This window comes from Phyllobates terribilis, unplaced genomic scaffold, assembly GCF_046119375.1.
Source record: "Phyllobates terribilis strain yellow unplaced genomic scaffold, ASM4611937v1 Scaffold_1__5_contigs__length_1240528914, whole genome shotgun sequence".
NCBI classification, from domain to species: domain Eukaryota; kingdom Metazoa; phylum Chordata; class Amphibia; order Anura; family Dendrobatidae; genus Phyllobates; species Phyllobates terribilis.
In genome coordinates, this window is record NW_027362761.1 from 943,239,452 (window position 1) to 943,258,757 (window position 19,306).

The following is a 19,306-nucleotide window of genomic DNA, read 5'->3' on the forward strand; positions in this document are numbered from 1 at the left end:
TAGCCAGGTATATGCAATCATGAGAAAAGCTACTTAAAGTGGCCACTTGCAAGTTGTTCTACTGTTTGAATCTCCTCTGAAAAGTGGCATCATGGTCTCCTCAAAACAACTGTCAAATGATCTGAAAACAAAGATTATTCAACATAGTTGTTCAGGGGAAGGATACAAAAAGTTGTCTCAGAGATTTAACCTGTCCTTTTCCACTGTGAGGAACATAGTAAGGAAATGGAAGAACACAGGGACAGTTCTTGTTAAGGCCAAAAGTGGCAGGCCAAGAAAAACATCAGAAAGGCAGAGAAGAAGAATGGTGAGATCAGTCAAGGACAATCCTCAGACCACCTCCAGAGAGCTGCAGCATCAACTTGCTGCAGATGGTGTCACTGTGCATCGGTCAACTATACAACGCACTTTGCACAAGGAAAAGCTGTATGGGAGAGTGATGCGAAAGAAGCCGTTTCTGCAAGCACGCCACAAACAGAGTCGGCTGAGGTATGCAAAAGCACATTTGGAGAAGCCAATTTCTTTTTGGAAGAAGGTCCTGTGGACTGATGAAACCAAGATTGAGTTGTTTGGTCATACAAAAAGGCGTTATGCATGGCGGCAAAAAACCACAGCATTCCAAGAAAAACATTTGCTACCCACAGTAAAATTTGGTGGAGGTTCCATCATGCTTTGGGGCTGTGTGGCCAATGCCGGCACCGGGAATCTTGTTAAAGTTGAGGGACGCATGGATTCCACTCAGTATCAGCAGATTCTTGACAATAATGTTCAAGAATCAGTGATAAAGTTGAAGTTACGCAGGGGATGGATCTTTCAGCAAGACAATGATCCAAAACACCGCTCCAAATCTACTCAGGCATTCATGCAGAGGAACAATTACAATGTTCTGGAATGGTCATCCCAGTCCCCAGACCTGAATATCATTGAACATCTGTGGGATCATTTGAAGAGGGCTGTCCATGCTCGGCGGCCATCAAACTTAACTGAACTGGAATTGTTTTGTAAAGAGGAATGGTCAAAAATACCTTCATCCAGGATCCAGGAACTCATTAAAAGCTACAGGAAGCGACTAGAGGCTGTTATTTTTGCAAAAGGAGGATCTACTAAATATTAATTTCACTTTTCTGGTGAGGTGCCCATACTTATGCACCTGTCAAATTTTGTTTGAATGCAGATTGCACATTTTCTGTTAGCACAATAAACCTCATTTCAAGGCAGAAACATTACTGTGTCCAACAGTTATTACATATATCAAACTGAAATAGCTGTTGCAAAAACACCAATTTTTATAAAACAATAAGCTTAAGATTAATAGGGGTGCCCAAACTTTTTCATATAACTGTATTTGTGCATTTCCGCATGCGGATTTGACTACTCAATGCATTTGAAAAACGCAAGTCAAATCCGCATGTAAAAACGCTGCAAAAACGCTTAAATGCGTGTAAAATCCGCAAGCGTTTTTACTGCCTAGGACATGCAGAAACGCTGCAGAAATTTCTGCTTCAATTCTGCATCGTGGGCACATAGCCTAAGGGTATGTGCCCATGATGCAGATTTGAAGCAGAAATTTCCTGAGCGCTTTTGTCTCTCCTTGCCAGAAAAAACGCATGCGGTTTTTACATGTATTTTTGACGTGTTTTTACATGTGTTTCTTGAAGCGTTTTTGATCAATGAATGATTTTTGGAGCTAAATAAAGTTGGTGGGACGTTGCTTAAGCCCTTGGATTACCATAAGAACTGGAGGGAGTATATTGGTTCATTTAAATGATTAAAGAATATGTCTGTTGTATTTCAAATAAAGTGTTTACACTGTGTTTGTGTGTTTCTTTAGTTTGTTTGGTCATGAAAAGGTCTGATTGACACCTTGACATCACCAAACAAAAGACCTGGGTGTCAGCTAGTCCCATTCACCCAATCTTCATTAGCATTACTATTCATGTAATTTATGCGACTGCTGTGAGCTGTTTTTTTTTGCCTGGAAATGTGCCACTAGGCATTTTCCCTGGCCATAATTAACATCTCACAGCTGGTTCGTTAGCCCCTACGTCCCCCCTCCCCGATCAGCACTCAGCAGCGCTTAGGACACGACGCATTTATGTGGGGGATAATATTAGTAGCCGCGGAAGAGGCCATTAGCCAACAATGTTCCATGGCTATTAATATCAGCCCACAGCTTTTTGTTTAGCCTTTACTGGCTAGATTACAGGGGGACCCTAGAAAAAAATTGACGTGGGGTCACCCTATACAATCGAGCAAGCAAAGGCTAAACTAGACAGCTGCGGACTCATATTAATAGCCATGGAAGGGGCCATGGATACTAGCCCCCACCGCGGATATTAATATCACCCCTCAGCAGTCCCAGAAATGGCGCATCCATAAGATGCGCCAAATCACGCGCTTAGCCTCGCTCTTCCACTGCCCTGTAGAGGTGGCAGGGGGTAATGGGTTTGGGGTTCACGTCAGCCTTGTATTGGTGGCTGAAGTGAAGCCCAGGTTAGTAATGGAGGGCGTCTATAAGACGCCCACATTACTAACCGCATGGTTAAATGGTCGCCGCTTTTTCAATAAAAGACACGGCCAGAATAAAGTATTTTAATGAAATAAAGAACACACGGTTCTACAATTTTTTTATTACATTTTTTGATGTCACAGCTGTAGAATACAGCACTGTATACTGACAGGGGTGTAAAATCACCCCGTCAGTATACAGTGTTGCAGGGGTTCATCAGCTGAAGATCAGCTGATGAGCCCCAGTGAGCTAGAGACCGTGGGAACCTTCTTGTGAATGTTCCCATGGTAAGCATCAGCTGATCGGTTAGGGGACCGATCAGCTGATTACCGGCTTCAGCAATCAGCTGATGATCAAGTGACCATCTGCTGATTAATGCCGGGACTGATCACCTGATGGTCGCGTGATGTCACCGTGTCACCGCAGGTCCTGGAAGTACACTGCTGGCCACCGACATGAGAGTATCGCCGCCGGGGACCAGGAGGACACCAGGGGCTGCCAGACAGGTGAGTATGAAGTTATTTTTTTTTTTTAATTGTTACTTTTTTATTCTTTTTTAACTGCCACTGGCATGCAGGCTGGGAGGAGCAGGCTGCTGCTTCTCCCATCCAGGTTGCTCTCGCTGTTATCAGCCAGAGCAGCGGTCGGATAAGAGAAGTAGCAGCCTCCTCTCCTGACCCGAGTACCAACCGCGGCGCGATTCCAGCGCAATTTTGCGCCTATTGATTTACATTAAAAAGCAGCAAATAAGCATGTATAGATACATGAGGGTTTGCTACGATTAAATGCAAGTCAATGGGCGAGATTTCGCGGTGAAATCGCACCTGAATTGGTTGTGCTGCAATGATAATCCGCAGCGAAAATTTCCGCATCATGTGCACAGCACATGCGGATTATCATTGGTATACATGGCAGACCTCTTACCAAGCGATTTTAATGTGTTTCCACGGCGGAATAACCGACGTGGAAACGCATTAAAACCACATTGTGTGCACTCAGCCTTAGGATATATTCACACAGGGAGGACAGGCAGGGTGACTACACCACCTACACGCTCTATGAATTGACCTGCGTTGCGGATTTTAAATCTAAGGTCAAAACAAACTCCATTTCTTGCGGATTCTGAAGAAACCTGCAAAGTTGAAAACATAAAAACACACAATACTCAACTCCGCTGGTGCTTCTGTGGCTCCGTAAGCGAGTCCTCGCCAGTCTCTGTATACCCTGGCCTCCTGCAATGACATCTTGCCCCATGTGACCGCTGCAGCCGCAGTCGGCGTAAGAGGACGGGTGAAACGAAACCGGCAAGAGGACAATCAGGAGAGACAGATTTGCCAGAAGTGAGTAGCGTTTCTTTCTATTTTGGCATATGCACAACAGCAAATCCGCAGAGAAATATGCACAAAAATCCACACAATTTGATGAGGATTGCTGCTGCACATGCCCCTGGGGGAATTGCTGCAGAAATTTTTCCGTGTGTGAACATAAACGTACAGCTCCAAAACATCAAGAAATTTTTCAATGCATAAGTAACAGCCATGGAATCATGATTGTCCTTAATTTGGCATCAAAGCATACCAATGTGAATAAAGAAAAGGTTAATTTTTGTTGCTAAAAGTCTGACATGCAGAGCATTAGGCATAAGTGGCATTAATAAACTTGGCACAGTTTTATCATAGGAGGTATTGGAGGTATCTATGTCTAAATGTGTAGAAATGTTCGCAATCTACAGATGCCAATAAATATCCCGAGTCCTAAAGTCGACAAACGTCCTGCCTAAGGCCCACAGACTAATAATAATTGGTAATATTTCTAGGAACGTACGTTCCAAGCTATTGGCCCATCTATACAGGTCAGCAAACACCCAATGAACAAGCAAACCTAAGCAACCATAAAAATCCTCGTTCTCGGCAGCTCATTATCCTGTCTAATCAGGTTATGTGCTGCCAAGAACCAGGATATACTATGCATACAGAATGATCGCATTACCGATTGTTCTGAGGCCACAGACTTATGGTCGTCCTGTCTAAACAGGTCAGTAAACGACAGCCAAATCAGTTCGCAAGCAGCCAATATGGCGTTCGATTAATGGCCGTGGTCGATTTGTCTCAACCCAGCTTTAGGCAAAGTGGGTGATTTCAATCATAATTGTTCAGCTTTTGATTCCTTTTATAATTAATAAGTCTCCCTCCTAAGGCCAGGCTCAGACGGCTGCATTGCACGGTCTACATATGGACCACAATGCACACACTGTATACTTGGGTCATAAAACCCAGTCAGTCGGACATTGTGATCCATATACACACCGTGAAATGCGGCCATCTTAACTTAACGTAAATGTGACAAATAAGGGGCAAGGGTTGTATAACATAATGAATAATAGTTCTTGTAGTTTTCCCTGTGACAATGGTACTGGACTGGAGAAGCCTCTAGAATAAAATATGAAGAGAAAAGAGTAACCATCCTTTTCATTTTCATTTCATATATCAATAGTACACATGGAAATAAGATAGATTACAAAGTTTCTTATCAGAGAAAATCGGCTTCTTTCTCTACCAGAACTGATCATCCATTCTCAAAATTGTCAATTCATGGGTAAAATCAGTGAAGAGATTGTTACATTACTGAGATAGGAGCTGGCAGCTACTACTGATCTGATTCTATGGAGAGGAGAGGAGGGAGGAGCTAGAGGCGGAGCTCTTGCCCCATCCCATTTAATAGAATCCTATCAGTAGCAGCTGTCATCTCCTATTTCAGTAATGTAACATTCTGTCTTCACTGACAACAAATTTTACTGCTATTTGAGAATTCTGAGAATGACTGATCAGTTCAGGAGGAGAAAGAAGCAGATCTCTCTGATAAGATATATTACAAAGCTCCTTCTTTTATGTGTACTACTGATTAAGGAAATAAAACTTATAATGACTGTTTCTCTTTAACCACTTTCCAACATAGAATGTACAGTTACATCAAATATCATGTCCCTGACTTTGATGCGGGCTCGCAAACCGAGCCCGCATATTTGCTGGCAGATAATGGCTGATTTATTCAGCCATCATCGACCTCTAACAACTGAGGATGGAGGGAAGTTCCACCCACAGCTGTTAACCTGCTAAATGCTGCCCGTCAATCTCTGACAGCGGAATTTAAGCTGCACCGGAAGGGGGCGCATCATTCTATGCACCCATTGGCGTGCCTATGACGTGATCGCAGGGTGCCGATGGGTTGCCATGACATGACATGGGTGCTGAAGTTCCCCATGCCTTTCATTATGGTTCTCCTTTGTAAGCCAGCCCTTAGCCGGTATTCATAGGAGAGGATTTTATCCATACATAGCAGTGCTGAAGAACTGCTGTGTATAGGACAAGCGATCGGTTGATCATAGCCACTAACAAATACAGTAGAAAGTGAAAAAAAATGTTTTTAAAAGTATGGAAAAAAATAGTCACCCCTCTTTTGCCCCATTAAAAAATACACATATTTGGTATTGTTGTGTTCGTAAAAGTCCGATCAAAATCTAAAATAAATGAATCCGAACGGTGAATGGCATAACAAAACCAAACAAAAAAAAAATCGAAACATTAGAATTTGGCTAATTGCAACATTGCAATGAAAAACTGAATAAGAGACAATCAAAACATCATATCTACCCCAAAATGATATCAGTAATAATGACAGCAAAAAATAAGGGTGCAAAAAATAAGCCCTCAGACAGCCCCGTATCCCGAAAGTTAAAAACAAATGGAGACATAAGCAAAGTTTATTTATTTTCATCACTAAAATCTACTATATAATCGGCTTATCCAGTCTGTCTGTCCGTCCAGGAAATCCCACGTCGCTGATTGGTCTGGCCGCGGCCAATCAGCGAAGAGGGATTTCAGAACAAGATGGCTGCCGTTAGCGGCTCATCTGCCGTACGGAGGTCAGCAGCGATGCAGCAGAAGTACCCCGACCGGCGGCCTAGGCGGCGCCGCTCACCCCCTTCACACTTGCCGTCGGGAGATCAGCGGCCCTAGCCGCTGATCTCCCAACAGTAGCCGCATGGAGGTCAGCAGCGATGCAGCCGGGAGATGACCGGCGCTAGCCGATCATCTCCCAGCTGCTCGAAGAAGAAGTACCCGCACAGGCAGCGCCGCTCCCCGGTCCTCACTAACACGGTTCGCTGATTGGTCGCAGCCATGACCAATCAGCGATATTGGCGCCAAATTTAAAACACAGCTGCCCTGATTGGTGGCGGCCGCCGGCCGCGACCAATCAGCAACGAGTGCAGTCCGGCCGCGAATTGGCGCCGGATTTGAAACAAGCAGGCCACAGTCCGGAGATCAGCGGCGACGCAGCCGGGAGATGACCGGTGCTAGCCAGTCATCTCCCGGCTGCTCGCAGCAGAAGTACCCCGACCGGCGGCCTCGCTCCCGGTCCTCCCTTCACACTTGCCACGTGGTCAGCGATGTTGTCACAAGCAGTATTAACAACATGACGTAATTACAAAATTCATTAGGGGCCCCGGGGGGGGGGGGGATACATTCAGGGGTTAATTTAAAGTAGTGCACAACCCATTTAAACACTGCTTCGCTGATTAGTCGCGCCCAGTCGGCCGCATACATATTCTAGAATACCCGATGCGTCAGAATCGGGCCACCATCTAGTGATATAAAATATACACACAGCACAATGTAGGGGAAGAAACTCTGATTCCAGCAACTCAACACTTACTGGGCAGCTTGCACTATTTTATCAGCTGCAGATCTAACAGTTCTCTGAATGCGGAGCTCTGTGTAATCCCGCCCACACCACTGATTGGCAGCTTTCTGTGTATACTGTGCATAGGCAGAAAGCTGCCAATCAGTGGTGGGGCGGGGTTATACAGAACTCATGAACAATGATAACTTTGGAGCAGGTTACTAGCCCTCTAGTGAGAATCTGCTGCTGACAAAACGTGATTTCTCAGATTAGCTGGTGATAGATTCCCTTTAAAATGTCTAAACATTTACAATTTCACAATGCTATGAGAACGGACTGATCTCTGCTGTGATCTTTGGCCTAGCTTTGACATGATGCAGACCTGTTACTCAGCAAGAAATAGTTTTCAACTACAGCGGTGGACAACAACCTAATAAATCCAAAATTGGGCAGCATCTGTCATTCTCATCATTGTCATAAGAAGACATTGATAGTGGACAGAAAATTATCTAAATCAATCTTTTCAGCTGTCTAAAATGTCTAGGAAGTACACATGGGGTTCATTAGGGCACAATATGTGCCGCTGCAGAGTCCACAAGATACCTGAAAATAAAGGCATTTGTATTAATGACATCTTTAACAGCCCTTGATCACACAACACGGGACAGAAAAAGGTGCTTCTAAGTGCGTTCCTCTCTCTGTCACAGCTCTATTAAAGGGGTTTCCATGACTTTTTGAAAATTCATCATAGGGTAAGTAATGTTAAAAAATAAAAGAAATCATCATTTCTTACCCCTTGAATCTCCTGCTGCTGTGGTGGTCCCCACCAGTACCAGAAGTGATGACATCCCACCCATGAGTCACCTGATGTGGCAGCCATTCACTGGCCTCAGCTGTCACTTCAGGAGTGATAATGCTCATTACTTTATTAGATTTTTTTCTTTCTAAATAAAAGAAATACCTACCACTGCAACTGATATAACTACTTTATAAAATTTCTGCTAAGGAGGATAACGGTCACTATAAAACCCATAATGACAAAATACCCGAGCGCCTCCACCAGCCAACCATCACTGTCAGACAGACGAGCCCTCGTGACCAGTGCCAGTCACCAGATTGGCAGTCCGCAGAATGAATCAGCAGCAAGAACAGAGTACATCCAGCGTCCTGCAGACGTCCTTTATTATGTGTATCTGGAAAATACAACATGAGTCTGGAACAAGCGCTGACACAAAGCCAAGAGGAAACGCTGCAGCTTCAGCAAAGAGGAGCGCTGCTCCGAGAGAATCTCTGCAGCCATAGGCGGCTGTGCTAGGAGGACAGAGCCCATCAGCCGACATATTACTGCTCATTGTGCTCTAAGCCATGCTAATCTGAGAAAGTTACCCAGCAATGGCGCCCTCCGCTAAACACGTTACATAAGCACCAAACACAATACAGCACAATGCAAAGCCTCGCTCACCACCACTTCTCTGCAGATCACTTACCCTGATGGAAATCATTAACCCCTGCGGGTCACAGCCCGTTTTGGCCTCTGACATACTATTTTATTTTTTAATGTCACGCTCTAGGAGCCATCGTTTTTTTTTTGTTTTTTAAGGATACGATACCAAATTTATATCACTGTATTACTTAGTACAGTAAGTACATTGTATAAACTCAGGGGGGAAAAAATCATTTATTGTGTAGCCACATTCTGAAAGCCATAAGTTTTACAATTGCTATATGATAGCTTATTTTTTGTGGGATAAAGTGTGCTGTTTATTTATATCATTTGTGCCGCATGCAACTTTTTGGTCGGTTTCTATCATTCACTCTTTGGAGGCAAAACCAAAAAATATTTCACTTCTAAATAAACACCAATCACCGTTAGGTACAATTGTCCTGTTATCGTTATTCTGCAGGTTGGATGTGATCACGACAAAACCAAACTTACATAGGTTTATTTATATTTTACTAATTCAATTATTTATTTTTTAATCACCATATTCTGATAGCCTTAACATTTATAAAAAAAAAAAAAAAAAAAAAAAATTCATATCATGATCTTTATTAAAACAAATTTTCAATACATTTTATTTAGGACAAGCTGTAGTCCTTACTGTACCATTTTTAGGTACATATAACTTTTCAATTAATTTCTTGATCGAAGGTACATATAAAAAAGTTCACCTTACAGTATAAGACCTCATTCAGACGTCCGATTCTTTGCGCACGAGAAAATCGGACCGGTTATTCAGATCAGAGTTTGATCAAAGTGTGGTACAAGTGTCATCCGATTTTCTCGTACGTGGGGGAATAAAAAAAATCATCTGTCATCCGAGTACGGTCCAATATTTTCACGGAACCATTCACCTGCACTGCAGATTTTGATCCGACTCTTAGACCAATATTGAACGTCTCCACGATTTTCCGCGAACATGTGAATGGCCCCATATAAGCTATCACAGGTATGAGTGCTATCCGTAAAAAATACAGCTTGTCCGCATACTTGACAATTGGACGTCGGAATAAGGCCTAGCTGACAGGTAAACTTTATTCTACGTGTTAATACTATTACAGCGATACCCAATTTAGATTTTTTTTTTACTACTTTTGTACAAGAAAATCACTTTACAAAAAAAAACAAAAACTTTTTTTTGGGGTGTCTTATTGTGAGAGCCATAACTTTTCCATTTTTCTGAATATAAACTGATATGAGGGCTTGTTTTTTGTGTATCGAGACGCAGTTTTTATCGGTACCACTTTGAACAGAAACAGCAATTTTGGCATAAATGTAATTTTTTTTTCATAAATGAGAAGATAATTTTATAGTGCTGGTTGTTTCGAACGCGGTGATACTCAACAATATTTGTTGTTTTTGCAGGGATTTGGAATTTTTTTCAATTTTAATCCTTTTTTTATTATTAAAACTGGAGTTTGGTGTCACATATATACAGTATATATTTTTTTTTTTACACTTTAAAATATTGTTTTTCCTTTTACAATACTTCTGGGTCCCACAAGGGGACTTTGATCACATTGATAATACACCTATATTGTACGAAGCTTTACCCTATCAGTGTTGGACTGACCGCTAACCAATCATGCCCCACACTGGTGGATATGATAGGCTGAGTCTTATAGCAGACACAGAGGCCATAGTAGTTAAGCCTCCAGCTGCCATAGCAATTCGTCAGAACACTACGATCACTTGCCATTGTCATTACTGACAGCAGCATCTGAGAGGCAAAAGTGCTAGAATCAAAATTAGGTCTGGTCCCAGCACTCAGCAGGAGCTCAGCTATGTGTAACAGCCGGGTCCTGCAGTATATGTCACAGGCACAGCTCCTGAGCCCGCACCATCCTGGGCAGGGGCCAAGAGCTAAAGGGGGCCCGCTACCACCTCCAAAACAAGTGGACTTGTGCATTATCATGATTTATTGGACTGCAAAGGGCCCATATACTATTCTTGCACATGGGGCCTTTTTATGACTGAGAAAGTCGAATAAAAAAATAATCCCTTTATAGCTGCGATCCAATGTTTTATTCAAGAGAAATCTACATTTTTCTTAATATGTAAATGAGCTGTTAAGATCTATGGGACGGACATAGATCTCCCTGATAATCTGCCTCCTGAGCTTATTTTAAATGAAAGGGGGAGTTACCAGTGTGAGACATGTATATCAGAAGAGCAGACTGTCAGTCATTACATGTCTCACATCGGTAACGTCCCCTTTCATTTACAATAAGCTCTGGAGGCAGAAAACTTAACTTTCCCTGGAATAAGACATCAGATCGCAGATATTAAGGTATTATTTTATTCAGCTTCCTATGACCAGCGTGCCCATATAGACTGATTAGGAGGGTTGATCCTAAGATTCCCTGTAAATCAACTTAGGCTAAACTCTACAGCAGTAGCTCATACGATAGATGTCAAGCCACTTCAACATAAAGTTGTTTTTTTTGTGGCCCACTGTAAACAGTAAGACAGGAAAGAGAGGTTAGAGAACAGTTACAGCATCTGGTAACAAATCAGCAATGTTTGTTCCTGTATCTTAGGCAATCATTATCTGAGAGGGTTACATGAGGCAAAGTCCAAGCCCTTGATACCAATAAAAAGGCCACCAAAAGGTTCAAATAGAAAATGTCAAAGAGCTGCTCAGATCAGAGACAAGTTGGTACAAAGTGTGGATAGTTATGGCCAATAAAGGACTGATGCCCTTTCTATAGTTCTAGCACTGGAGCTCGTTTCCATCAGTCCTGTCCTCACGAATACAATCAGATGAGAGACCAGGTCATTGCTTCTCACATTATCAGCACAAGAAATTCTCTGTAATATAATATACCAGCTTTACCATGGCTCTCCCCATTCACATCAGACTAGTTCAGATTGCAGTCTTCATTACTGACCTCTGGAGACCTACTAATATACAATCCTGCCCCGGTACCAGTGATCCCGGCCCTCTCTAAACCCCCTCGTGTGATAAGCAGGAATCACCAAGCTTATATTCTGCCTCTGGTATACTAGGACCAAAAGTTAGAATTTCTCCTTCAGACACTTTTGCAGTCTCTTATGTGAAGCTGACTTCTTTGGATGTAAATTTATGAAGTTAGTTTTGATGGACAAGCCTCATTCAAGAAGGGTCTACTAGTCAGTGCATTCAAGTAGCAACATACCCCAGACCTGTCACCACTACTACTGCTCCGCAAGAAATACCAGTTCTGGAGCGACTATTGTTGAGCAAGAATTCTAGCACAATATGCACACACTAGATGGTGGCCCGATTCTAACGCATCGGGTATTCTAGTATATGTCTCCCGACCCTCCTTTATAATGCCCCATGCAGGAAGTCACATCCCCCGTATATAATACCCCATGCAGGAAGTCACATCCCCCGTATATAATACCCCATGCAGGATGTCACATCCCCCATGCAGGATGTCACATCCCCCGTATATAATGCCCCATGCAGGATGTCACCTCTCCCCCATATAATGCCCCATGCAGGATGTCACCTCTCCCCCATATAATGCCCCATGCAGGATGTCACATCCCCCGTATATAATGCCCCATGCAGGATGTCACCTCTCCCCCATATAATGCCCCATGCAGGATGTCACCTCTCCCCCATATAATGCCCCATGCAGGATGTCACCTCTCCCCCATATAATGCCCCATGCAGGATGTCACCTCTCCCCCCATATAATGCCCCATGCAGGATGTGACCTCTCCCCCCATATAATGCCCCATGCAGGATGTCACCTCTCCCCCATATAATGCCCCATGTAGGATGTCACCTCTCCCCCCCATATAATGCCCCATGTAGGATGTCACCTCTCCCCCCCCATTATAATGCCCCATGCAGGATGTCACCTCTCCCCCCATATAATGCCCCATGCAGGATGTGACCTCTCCCCCCATATAATGCCCCATGCAGGATGTGACCTCTCCCCCCATATAATGCCCCATGCAGGATGTGACCTCTCCCCCCATATAATGCCCCATGCAGGATGTGACCTCTCCCCCCATATAATGCCCCATGCAGGATGTGACCTCTCCCCCCATATAATGCCCCATGTAGGATGTGACCTCTCCCCCCATATAATGCCCCATGTAGGATGTGACCTCTCCCCCCATATAATGCCCCATGTAGGATGTCACCTCTCCCCCCCATTATAATGCCCCATGCAGGATGTGACCTCTCCCCCCATATAATGCCCCAAGCAGGATGTGACCTCTCCCCCCATATAATGCCCCATGCAGGATGTGACCTCTCCCCCCATATAATGCCCCATGTAGGATGTGACCTCTCCCCCCATATAATGCCCCATGCAGGAAGTCACCTCTCCCCCCATATAATGCCCCATGCAGGATGTCACCTCTCCCCCCATATAATGCCCCATGTAGGATGTCACCTCTCCCCCCCATATAATGCCCCATGTAGGATGTCACCTCTCCCCCCATATAATGCCCCATGCAGGAAGTCATATCCCCTGTATATCCATCCCCCCATAGTGCCCCATGCAGGTCCCCTATGGCCCCATACAAAAAAAAAAAATCCAATACTCACCTCCCTTCTCAGCTGCTTCTCTGGACTCCAGGGTAGCCGGTATGTTGACGCTGTGCGCTGTGACCGGTCAGGAGAGAGCGCGGTGTAAAGACGTCACCGCGCCCTCTGACCTGAGACGTCACAGAGCATCAGCAGAAGACACAGGAGCTGATGCGGAGGCACGGGGAGGGGTAAGTATGACACCGGTGCCGGGGTCCTGATCGAGCGGGGAGAGAGACGGGAGGAGAGGAGAGCAGAGGGACGGGAGGAGAGGAGAGGAGAACAGAGGGACGGGAGGAGAGGAGAGGAGAGGAGAGCAGAGGGACGGGAGGAGAGAGAGGAGAGGAGAGCAGAGGGACGGGAGGAGAGGAGAGCAGAGGGACGGCAGGAGAGGAGAGGAGAGCAGAGGGACGGGAGGAGAGGAGAGGAGAGGGACGGGAGGAGAGGAGAGGAGAGGGACGGGAGGAGAGGAGAGGAGAGGGACGGGAGGAGAGGAGAGGAGAGGGACGGGAGGAGAGGAGAGGAGAGGGACGGGAGGAGAGGAGAGGGACGGGAGGAGAGGAGAGGGACGGGAGGAGAGGAGAGGGACGGGAGGAGAGGAGAGGGACGGGAGGAGAGGAGAGGGACGGGAGGAGAGGAGAGGGACGGGAGGAGAGGAGAGGGACGGGAGGAGAGGAGAGGGACGGGAGGAGAGGAGAGGGACGGGAGGAGAGGAGAGGGACGGGAGGAGAGGAGAGGGACGGGAGGGAGAGGGACGGGAGGAGAGGAGAGGAGAGGGACGGGAGGAGAGGAGAGGAGAGGGACGGGAGGAGAGGACGGGAGGAGAGGAGAGGAGAGGGACGGGAGGAGAGGAGAGGAGAGGGACGGGAGGAGAGGAGAGGGACGGGAGGAGAGGAGAGGAGAGGGACGGGAGGAGAGGAGAGGAGAGGGACGGGAGGAGAGGAGAGGAGAGGGACGGGAGGAGAGGAGAGGAGAGGAGAGGGACGGGAGGAGAGGAGAGGAGAGGAGAGGGACGGGAGGAGAGGGACGGGAGGAGAGGGACGGGAGGAGAGGGACGGGAGGAGAGGGACGGGAGGAGAGGGACGGGAGGAGAGGGACGGGAGGAGAGGGACGGGAGGAGAGGGACGGGAGGAGAGGACGGGAGGAGAGGGACGGGAGGAGAGGGACGGGAAGGAGAGGGACGGGAGGAGAGGGACGGGAGGAGAGGAGAGGAGAGGGACGGGAGGAGAGGAGAGGAGAGGGACGGGAGGAGAGGAGAGGAGAGGGACGGGAGGAGAGGAGAGGAGAGGGACGGGAGGAGAGGAGAGGAGAGGGACGAGAGAGGAGAGGGACGGGAGGGAGAGGAGAGGAGAGGGACGGGAGGAGAGGAGAGGAGAGGGACGGGAGGAGAGGGACGGGAGGAGAGGGACGGGAGGAGAGGGACGGGAGGAGAGGGACGGGAGGAGAGGGACGGGAGGAGAGGGACGGGAGGAGAGGGACGGGAGGAGAAGGGACGGGAGGAGAGGACGGGAGGAGAGGGACGGGAGGGGAGGGACGGGAGGGGAGGGACGGGAGGGGAGGGACGGGAGGGGAGGGACGGGAGGAGAGGGACGGGAGGAGAGGGACGGGAGGAGAGGGACGGGAGGAGAGGGACGGGAGGAGAGGGACGGAGGAGAGGGACGGGAGGAGAGGGACGGGAGGAGAGGGACGGGAGGAGAGGGACGGGAGGAGAGGGACGGGAGGAGAGGGACGGGAGGAGAGGGACGGGAGGAGAGGAGAGGGAGGAGAGGAGAGGGACGGGAGGAGAGGGACGGGAGGAGAGGAGAGGGACGGGAGGAGAGGAGAGGGACGGGAGGAGAGGAGAGGGACGGGAGGAGAGGAGAGGGACGGGAGGAGAGGAGAGGGACGGAGGAGAGGGAGAGGGACGGGAGGAGAGGAGAGGGACGGGAGGAGAGGAGAGGGACGGGAGGAGAGGAGAGGGACGGGAGGAGAGGAGAGGGACGGGAGGAGAGGAGAGGAGAGGGACGGGAGGAGAGGAGAGGGACGGGAGGAGAGGAGAGGGACGGGAGGAGAGGAGAGGGACGGGAGGAGAGGAGAGGAGAGGGACGGGAGGAGAGGAGAGGAGAGGGACGGGAGGAGAGGAGAGGAGAGGGACGGGAGGAGAGGAGAGGAGAGGGACGGGAGGAGAGGAGAGGAGAGGGACGGGGGGAGAGGAGAGGGACGGGGGGAGAGGAGAGGGACGGGGGGAGAGGAGAGGGACGGGGGGAGAGGAGAGGGACGGGGGGAGAGGAGAGGGACGGGGGGAGAGGAGAGGAGAGGGACGGGGGGAGAGGAGAGGAGAGGGACGGGGGAGAGGAGAGGAGAGGGACGGGGGGAGAGGAGAGGAGAGGGACGGGGGGAGAGGAGAGGAGAGGGACGGGGGAGAGGGAGAGGAGAGGGACGGGGGGAGAGGAGAGGAGAGGGACGGGAGGAGAGGAGAGGAGAGGGACGGGGGGAGAGGAGAGGAGAGGGACGGGGGAGAGGAGAGGAGAGGGACGGGGGGAGAGGAGAGGAGAGGACGGGAGGAGAGGAGAGGAGAGGGACGGGAGGAGAGGAGAGGGACGGGAGGAGAGGAGAGGGACGGGAGGAGAGGAGAGGGACGGGAGGAGAGGAGAGGGACGGGAGGAGAGGAGAGGAGAGGGACGGGAGGGAGGAGAGAGGAGAGGGACGGGAGGAGAGGAGAGGGACGGGAGGAGAGGAGAGGGACGGGAGGAGAGGAGAGGGACGGGAGGGAGAGGAGAGGGACGGGAGGAGAGGAGAGGGACGGGAGGAGAGGAGAGGGACGGGAGGAGAGGAGAGGGACGGGAGGAGAGGAGAGGGACGGGAGGAGAGGAGAGGGACGGGAGGAGAGGAGAGGAGAGGGACGGGAGGAGAGGGAGAGGAGAGGGACGGGAGGAGAGGAGAGGGACGGGAGGGAGGAGAGGGAGAGGAGAGGGACGGGAGGAGAGGAGAGGGACGGGGAGGAGAGGAGAGGAGAGGGACGGGAGGAGAGGAGAGGGACGGAGGAGAGGAGAGGGACGGAGGAGAGGAGAGGGACGGGAGGAGAGGAGAGGGACGGGAGGAGAGGAGAGGGACGGGAGGAGAGGGAGGGAGGAGAGGAGAGGGACGGGAGGAGAGGAGAGGGACGGGAGGAGAGGAGAGGGACGGGAGGAGAGGAGAGGGACGGGAGGAGAGGAGAGGGACGGGAGGAGAGGAGAGGGACGGGAGGAGAGGAGAGGGACGGGAGGAGAGGAGAGGGACGGGAGGAGAGGAGAGGGACGGGAGGAGAGGAGAGGGACGGGAGGAGAGGAGAGGGACGGGAGGAGAGGAGAGGGACGGGAGGAGAGGGGGACGGGAGGAGAGGAGAGGGACGGAGGAGAGGAGAGGGACGGGAGGAGAGGAGAGGGACGGGAGGAGAGGGACGGGAGGAGAGGAGAGGGACGGGAGGAGAGGAGAGGGAGGGAGGAGAGGAGAGGAGAGGGACGAGAGGAGAGGGAGAGGGAGGAGAGGAGAGGAGAGGGACGGGACGAGAGGAGAGGAGAGGGACGGAGAGGAGAGGAGAGGGACGAGAGGAGAGGAGAGGGACGAGAGGAGGGAGAGGGACGGAGAGGAGAGGAGAGGGACGAGAGGAGAGGAGAGGGACGAGAGGAGAGGGACGAGAGGAGAGGAGAGGGACGAGAGGAGAGGAGAGGAGGGACGGGAGGAGAGGAGAGAGGGACGGGAGGAGAGGAGAGGGGGAGAGGGGTAAGTATGACGCTGGGTGCCGGGGTCCTGATCGAGCGGGGGGAGGGACGGGAGGAGAGAGGAGAGGAGAGGAGGGGAGGGGAGGGGCGTCACACTTGTCCTCGGGAGATAAGCGGCCGTAGCCGCTGATCTCCCGACGATAGCCGCATGTAGGTCAGCGGCGCCTGCGGTCGGGGGACTTATGCTGCGAGTAGCCGGCGGCATCTCCCGGCTGCATCGCCGCTGACCTCCGTGCCGCACATAAGCCGCTAACGGCCGCCATGTTTTTTCAGAAATGCCGCATCGCTGCTTGGCCGCGACCGGACCAATCAGCTACCCGGGATTTCCAGGACAGACAGACAGACAGACGGGATAAGACAATTATATAGTAGACTAGATGGTGGCCCGATTCTAACGCATCAGGTATTCTAGAATATGTATGCGGCCGACCGGGAGCAATCAGCAGAGCGGTGTTTAAATTTGGGGTCAATAATGCTGATTGGTCGCGGTCGCCGGCCGCAACCAATCAGCTAAGCTGTGTTTAAATTTGGCGCCAATATTGCTGATTGGTCGCGGTCTATTGGTGAGGACCGGAGAGCGGCGCTGCCTGTGCGGGTACTTCCGCTGCGAGCAGCCGGGAGATGAGCGGCTGCTCGCAGCAGAAGTATCCCGACCGGTGGCGCCGCTTCCCAGTCCTCCCTTCACACTTGCTGTCGGGAGATCAGCGGCCCTAGGCGCTGATCTCCCGACGGTAGCCGCATGGAGGGCAGCGGCGCCGCCGGTCGGGGTACTTCTGCTAGCGCCGCTCATCTCCCGGCTGCATCGCCGCTGACCTCCGTGCGGCAGATGGCCGTTAGCGGGTCGCCATCTTTTTCTGAAATCCCGTGTCGCTGATTGGCCGCGGCTGGACCAATCAGTGACGCGGGATTTCCTGGACAGAAGGACAGACAGACAGACGGGATAAGACAATTATATATATTAGATGCCTTGTACCACATGTACTCTGTGTTTTAAGTCAGGGTTCCCCAAATCCAGTCCTCAAGGCCCACCAACAGGCCATGTTTTCAGGATTTCCTTACTATTGCTCAGGCGATAATTCCATCACCTGTGTACCAGTAAGGAAATCCTGAAAACATGTCTTGTTGGTGGGCCTTGAGGACTGGAGTTGGGGAACCCTGTTTTAAGACACTCTTTATGCCTTAACAGGCAAGAGGACAGGGCTTAAAATGGCACATTGTGCCACAATTTTGGCCCACAAAAACGGTCTAAAGCAAGCCTATCAAGAGATGGGACTAAAGTGTCTACAGATGCGTCATATGTATCATCCAGCATGAGCCACTGTTATAAATTTGGCACATCTTGTCGAAATTTAAGAGAAAAATCTGCCCCACTCTGTTGTGCTGCTCCTGTTATTCCTCTTGAGTATTTATGAAAAAAACTGACAAGTAGGCGTTACTATTCCCATTATGAAAGGGGCGTGTTGTGCACAGCCGTCACTGATTGAACAGTGTTAAGGTCCCCATACACATTAGACTTATATTAATCCAACCCGTCAACATCAACAGTCTAATGTGCATGGGGGCGCTGGACAACAAATCTTATGGGTAGATGTCAACTGGGTGTGTCCAATTTCACACAGCCAATCGCTTTGTTCTCCAGAAGATAAGCTGCCAGTGCAGGTGTCTGCCGGCAGCTTTCTTATAGAGAACACAGGAGTGCTCGCCCATAAAAGCGCTTCTGTGTATGAGAGAGTCGGCTGAGATGGCTGCTGACCAAACGATCGGCTGAAGCGTCATCCTGCTGACAGCCGTCTAATGTAAATGGCTTTAAAGACACGCACCCAAATCTTAACATCCAGCTACCAATTTATTCATAAATTTCTAGGAGGAAAAACAGAGGAACAGCACACAGAAGATTTCTGTAAAAAAAATAAAAAATCCAGAACAGCAATTTCATAAACTACAATTGTTATTCCAGTGAAATACAATTACTTCCTAATGTAATTTCACGGATTAAAATTAGAACACCAGAACCATAGTCAGCATGAAAATACACTATGAACAGCGCACGGTGACGGCATAGACTCGTCTTACTTCTGCACGGTAATGGACAATTTTCCTTGACATTAGTGCCCTTCATATACTGAATCACACAGTCCATGCACAGATGTTACAGACAAGGGATAACAGAAAAAATAAGCTATTGCAGCTTACCAGGGCTGTGTTGGTGTGTTCTGGGTAAGACGTCAGGGCTGATACTAATGATATGTTACAAAAAGTCCATCAAAGCAAACCTAAAAAAGAAGTAAGCCTGGCATTTATATGGAGAAATAATAGCACCAAATTATCACTGCAACAAAATCCCA

At 49.2% G+C, this 19,306-nt stretch overlaps 1 protein-coding gene across 2 annotated transcripts in view; it reads right to left on the reverse strand.

The window, feature by feature from the left end:
* ELF2 (E74 like ETS transcription factor 2) overlaps positions 1-19,306 on the reverse strand; it is a 105,600-nt gene that overhangs the window by 80,318 nt on the left and 5,976 nt on the right. The window contains exon 2 of one of the 2 annotated variants that reach the window (XM_073641758.1): positions 19,155-19,234. The exons of the other annotated variant lie outside the window; for it this stretch is intronic. The gene's annotated coding sequence lies outside the window, so the exon portion shown is untranslated. The remainder of the gene's footprint in view (positions 1-19,154; positions 19,235-19,306) is intronic. 2 annotated transcript variants of the gene reach the window in all.